The 5,766-nt window shown below is 42.3% G+C and overlaps 1 pseudogene; it reads left to right on the top strand.

The window, feature by feature from the left end:
• The first annotated feature begins 2,170 nt into the window (after positions 1–2,170).
• On the top strand, positions 2,171–2,576 carry LOC127484140 (small ribosomal subunit protein uS19-like; annotated as a pseudogene).
• The last annotated feature ends 3,190 nt before the right edge of the window (positions 2,577–5,766 follow it).

The following is a 5,766-nucleotide window of genomic DNA, read 5'->3' on the forward strand; positions in this document are numbered from 1 at the left end:
GAGTCCTTGCTGGATTGTTAGAAAGAGTTAAGACCTTGAGTTTCAACATATAGGTTTTATTTTTCTTCTTTATGTCAGGCTAGGTTTTCTTTTAAAATATGCAAATATTTTAATTCAAATGTTATCACTAGTAAGTCTTGTGAAATATACACACATACACTTTGAAGTTGTAGGAGGGACCTTTGAAAAATGTGTGGGAAATGAAATTAAAAGACAAGTTTATTTTGCTGCAAAAAACATTTAGAGATCACATAGTTTTTCCATAATAGGCATTTTCCATTGACTTTTCAAAGCCTCCTCACATAATCACCTCACTCTGGCCATCAGTTTAATTGATCTTCATGTCCCCAAGATCTCGCCGTAGCTTAAACTCCAACTCCTCCCTCTTGGAGAACTGCTCTCATAGCCGTGCTAGTTACCATTCATACAAGAAAATCAACCTCACGGTTTTATAGTGGCACGTTATAGTGGTGCCCTATTCTTTTTTAAATCTTGCTCACCTGTCCACTCACCCAAATATCCATTCAGATTTGATTCTGAATATCATTGAATGTCCCAAAACCAGTCCTTCCTCAAAGAATGAATATTTTTCTTCATTGAGGATACTGAAAAGAATATGCCCAAGTCTCTAATAGTAGTTGCAGAAAAGGAGTTCTGAAACATCTCGAGCGATGACACATTGTTGGAATCAGAGTTTAGCCACCTAAAGCAGCTGCTTGGAGTCGACAAGGCTTTGAATATTTTGGCTTTGGGTGTTTGTTTAAAACAGAATCCACCACATAACTTTTAAAGTCATTTTTATGTTCAACATAATCCTCTAGTTCTAATGCCATAGGTTGTCTATCAACAGCTTAGATTAAAAAGTAATAATAAAGCTTTGGAAATAACTATTTGAGTCAGACTTTTTACTTGCAGTTACAGTATATCTCCACCTATGGATAAATGCCAAATTATGTAATGGGACCAGAAAAAGCCATTAAGAGCCACAGCAGCTGGAGGTGAAAGGAAGCAGCTTGCGGAAAACCTCCAGCCAAGCAGTATATACTACCCTCAGATAGGCATTACTATAACCACTGTGAATTGGGGAAGAGACAGGCAAAGCTTTTATCTGCATTTTTTGTTCCGTTGTGCTGTGAAGACGTACACGGTTTTTGCATCAGTAGCAATTACTTCTTTCATGCTGGAACATTTAATACACCCTGATGTGATACAGGCATCCAGGCTAAAGATTCCCAATTTAAAGAGAAGATGCTGCATGGAGCTTAACTAAATAGCTTGTTTTTAAAAATGTAGTTTTACGGCAGGCATTTGGCCTAGTGATTAAGACGCCAGTTTAAATGTCCATATTCCACACTGAAGTGTCTGGATTTGATTCTGGCTCCTGCTCCTGATTCCAGCTTCCTGCTAATGTGCACCTTGGGAGGCATCAGTGAAGGCTGAAATAATGGAATTCGTACTTTCCACATGGGAGATATGGAGTGCATTCCTGGGTACCAGTTTCAGCCTGGTCTAACCCCAGTCAGATGGTCATCTGTACAGTGAACCAGTAAACTGAAGCTTTCCCTCTCCCCTCTCCCCTGTTCCCTGTTCCCTCTCCCCCTCCCTCTCCCTCTCCCTATTTTTTCCCCTCTCCCTTGCCCTCCCTCTCAAATAAATAAATAAGTGAATAAATTTAAAGTGTAGTCTTTCAAGTAATCTGTTCTACAAGTTTACCTCAAAATAATCAGCAATGCAGGAAAACGTCATGGGAAAGCTGTTGATCACAATGCTATTATTTATTTGTAATAGCAATGAGAATAAATTCAATGCTCAAAACTAGAAAAATGGTTGAGTAAACTCTGCTTTATCATTTAACTCATGTTTCATTAGACTCTACAATAATCAGGGAAAATAGAGTGTAGGATGAACAACGCAGTGATATTCAGTCTATGTCTGACCTAATGCTTACGACATAAAAAATATACACAAGCAATATAAGCAGTAAAAACTTTGACTAGAAGGAAAAACAAAATGTCACCAAGTGGCGTTGTCCTAGTGAAGTTTTAAAACATGATATTTCCCCCTTTCTTCTACTTGTACTTCTACTTGTATCGACTTCTTATAATGAGGAAAAAAGAATGAACTTTATACTATAAAAACAGGAGAAGCTCCTTTCCGGGCAGCCGTCAAGATGGTGGAAGTGGAGCCAGAGAAAAAGCTGCGGGGCTTCGGCGAGCTCACCTACCGCGCCGGGTGTCCACGGAGCAGCTGACACAGCATACAGCGCCCAGCCGGCGCCTGCGGCGGAAGCAGCCCTCGTGACTGAGCGCCTGCGCGAGGCTAAGAAGGCGAGGCGTCCCCGGAAAAGCCAGAGGTGGTGAAGAGTCACCTGCCTGAGATGGTGGGCAGTGTGGTGGATGTGTGCAACGGCAAGACCTTCAGCCAGGTGGAAATCAAAGACCTTCCACCAGCTGGAAATCAAACCAGAGATGATCTGTCACTACCAGGGCAAGTTCTGCATCGCCTACAAGCCTGTGAATCATGGCCGGCCGGACGTGGAGGCCACTCACTCCTCCCGCGTCATTACCCTTAAGTAGTTGGTTCTGCAGTAAAGGCACACATGTTTCCAAGAGAAAAAAAAAAAAAAATAGGAGGAGGAAGAAGGGGATGGCTATACATTCTCCCTGTTTTCTGAGGTGATCAAAGAAAACGAAGAAACATCTGAGTGATTACCAAAAACAGGCAGCAGATTGCTGAGATGGACAGCAGAAAACCAGCAATGTAAGAAAAACCAGCTATGTAAGAAGTGGACCTAAAAGAAGATGTTGAAAGAAAGGTGAAAGAGTAGGCACAGGGAGAACTTGCGTTGGGATAACATTCTGGAATGTTAGCCAGTGTGACTTCCTCACGTTTCTTTTCACCCAGACCTTTCTTCCATTGGATCAACTGTGTATTCTGAGACACTTGTTCAGAAAATAGAGGAAGCCTTGAGTCTGTTCTTGACCTGTGTTTTCAAGCTTAAGGCCATTAAGGAGGAGAAGAATTTGGAGCATGAAATACGAGAGGCTTGCTGGCCTTCAAAATTAGGAAACACTGCCAGTCTAGGAGGAAGGGGAGAAGTGGCAAGGAGGGTAGGAGAAAATGGACACTTCTGAGTCCCTGGCAGTGGGTCTTGTAGCCTGGCCTCTCCTCTCAACATTCAGGAATGGGAGGAGAAACACCACAAACCCTATGCAGGCTTGAGCATAATTATGCCCCTTGACCAGGAAGAGTCAGGGAACCTGCAAGACACCAGGAAGGGAGAAGTGTGTGACAGGTGTGAACAGCCCAAAACCAATGCAGCCTGCTAGGTTTCCCCTTTCCAAAGTGATGCAGAGGGGATGCTGGACCCTCAAATGCCTGAGAACAGCTTAGCAGGAGTGAATTCTACCAGTCCTCAGCTACCCAGCAGGGTTGGTAGGGGCAGAATGTCCTGCAGATCTCTGAGAGCACACTGAGTGGCCCCAGGTCTTAGTAGCCTCAAAACATTCCTGTGTCCTGGGAGGTGCGTCCAAGGAGCACATGGAAGTATCAGAAAGAATCATCGAGCTCTGAAAGGGCTCTGAGGTCAGAGTCAGAAGGCCCTGGCAACAGCCTCACCCTGTGTGGCCAGATGACCAGAAGCAGAGAGATGTACATCTGTGGGGCTGCTGCCGTAGATAGAAGATGGTGCTCAACAGGTGCACTGTCCCCAGACCAGCTGGTGGCCCCCAAAATGCAAGGAAATCATGAAAAAGGGAGTTGCTGGACTGACTGAAATCTAATTCCCAACACCCAAAGGTATGGGAACTCAAATGCAAAATTAGCTATTTTATTGACACTAAGATCCCATCAGTTACAAAAAGGTATCATTAATTGGTACACTACTGAGAAAGTTGCCTCCACTCAATCTACAAAACAATAATTTCTCATCACTTAGAATTTTTATTTCATCCTTGCTGAAAACTCTTTTAGATTTGTTGTAACACAGACTTTTACTGTATAAGCCATTCCTGTGCATATATAAAAAAGAAAACAAATTTTTAAATTTCTGAAAATATCTTCTCATTCAGAGTCTAGCTCTTCTGACTCAGTGTTCACATCTGGCTCCACACGATTGAATTCCGGGTTAATGATGAAACAGTTCTTACAGTATCCCCAATGTGGGCTCCAGGTTTTCTTCCAAGATGATGCCCCCCATTCTGAAAGATTAACATGGTGCATTCTTGCTTGGCTTGTATTAAAAGGTAAAATCTTTTTCTATAACTCAGGAACATAGTGTATCACAGTTTCGTGCACTTACGGTCATCTACTTCTCCTGCCCTGAGTTTTTGGCTTCACAATGGAAGTGTCACAGCATCCATTTTTCTGTCCCTTCAAAGAAGAGCTTTTCAGGCTGCCCCTTAATTAGATAGTGAGTCTTCCTGATAAAGAGCAGATTATAACCTTCCCCTCGCAGGGTGGCTGCAGCACTGTGTTTTAAAAAGAACTGATAGGAAAAGAGAGTATAGACATGAGGTTAACAACTTGACCCTGGAGTCCAACTGACATGGATTTGAGTCCCGGATCTGTACCTATGTATTGTATGGCAATCATTTAATCTCTAGTAGGCAGAGACTAGCTAGACTCTCACTAAAAACATTTCCTCTTCAGGCATTAGAAAGAGCTCATAGTCCCGAATCCCCTGGCACGTAGATGGGGCCATATAATTATTGACTTCTAGCTAGTGGCATTTGAGGAGAAGAGATAAACCACTTCTAGGCCTGGAATCTACGCCCTTCTATGTGATCTTTTGCATCCTTTCTCCTTTCTCATATCAGCTGCCATAAGATTCAACAGGACCTAAGGGGGAGATTCTAAGACCCTGGGATACGGAGGCATATCAATGTGGAAGGAATGTGAATTTCTGAATAAGTGATAAATAGGCCATTTTGACCACTAAACTACATGACAAAAAGCCAAAAACTAAGACTTCGCATGTTGCAGTGGTTATCTGCCTCCATATAATACATCTGTATGCCCCAGCTTCCTCCTCTATGACAAAGATTAAATTTGTTATTTAAAGGAATTAGCACAATGCCTTCCATAGAGTAAGTACTGAATAATAATGGCTTCATTATTACTGCTGTTGGCATTGTCATTATTATTACTGAGGTAAGAAAATGCAGAAATGGATCTCAAACAGGCAGGCAGCTTTTTGCAGCATGTAATAAAGGGAAGTAAAACTTCTATAAATATCCACTGATGCAGACTATATGTAAAGTGAAATTGGACCCAGCACATTTCCAGACATTGAAAATAATCTGCAAATAGTAAGCTATGAAGACCTTGAAACAAGGAAGTGACTGGCTCCTGAGCAGGCAGAGTAGGTTAAGGACCAGTGTCAGATTCAAAGGGGTCAGCAGAAGCTGTGAGAAGAGAAATACAGATCAGGCCAGAACTGAAAGTGCTCCCTTGAGCCACACTGGGCAATGTTGCTCAGGGAAGAGGAAGTGGTTGTCATCATCAAATTCTACTCCCTGAGTATGTAATGGTTAAGTAAATACAGAACTAAATACATGGAGTTCTTTGTGAGCAGCATGGTTCAGTCATCATCAGATTCCTTTAGTATTTTCATGAAGTCTGCCATTGGTAGACCCCTCCAGGGCTGCTATGAAGACATCTTTATCTGCCATTTGGAGTTGACTCTGGTAAGTCAAATGGCTCCTTGTTGTCAAACCTTATTTTAACAAGCTTTATTTCTATGCATCCACAATGCATTCTACTGGC

This window comes from Oryctolagus cuniculus, chromosome 15, assembly GCF_964237555.1.
Source record: "Oryctolagus cuniculus chromosome 15, mOryCun1.1, whole genome shotgun sequence".
In the NCBI taxonomy this organism is placed as follows: domain Eukaryota; kingdom Metazoa; phylum Chordata; class Mammalia; order Lagomorpha; family Leporidae; genus Oryctolagus; species Oryctolagus cuniculus.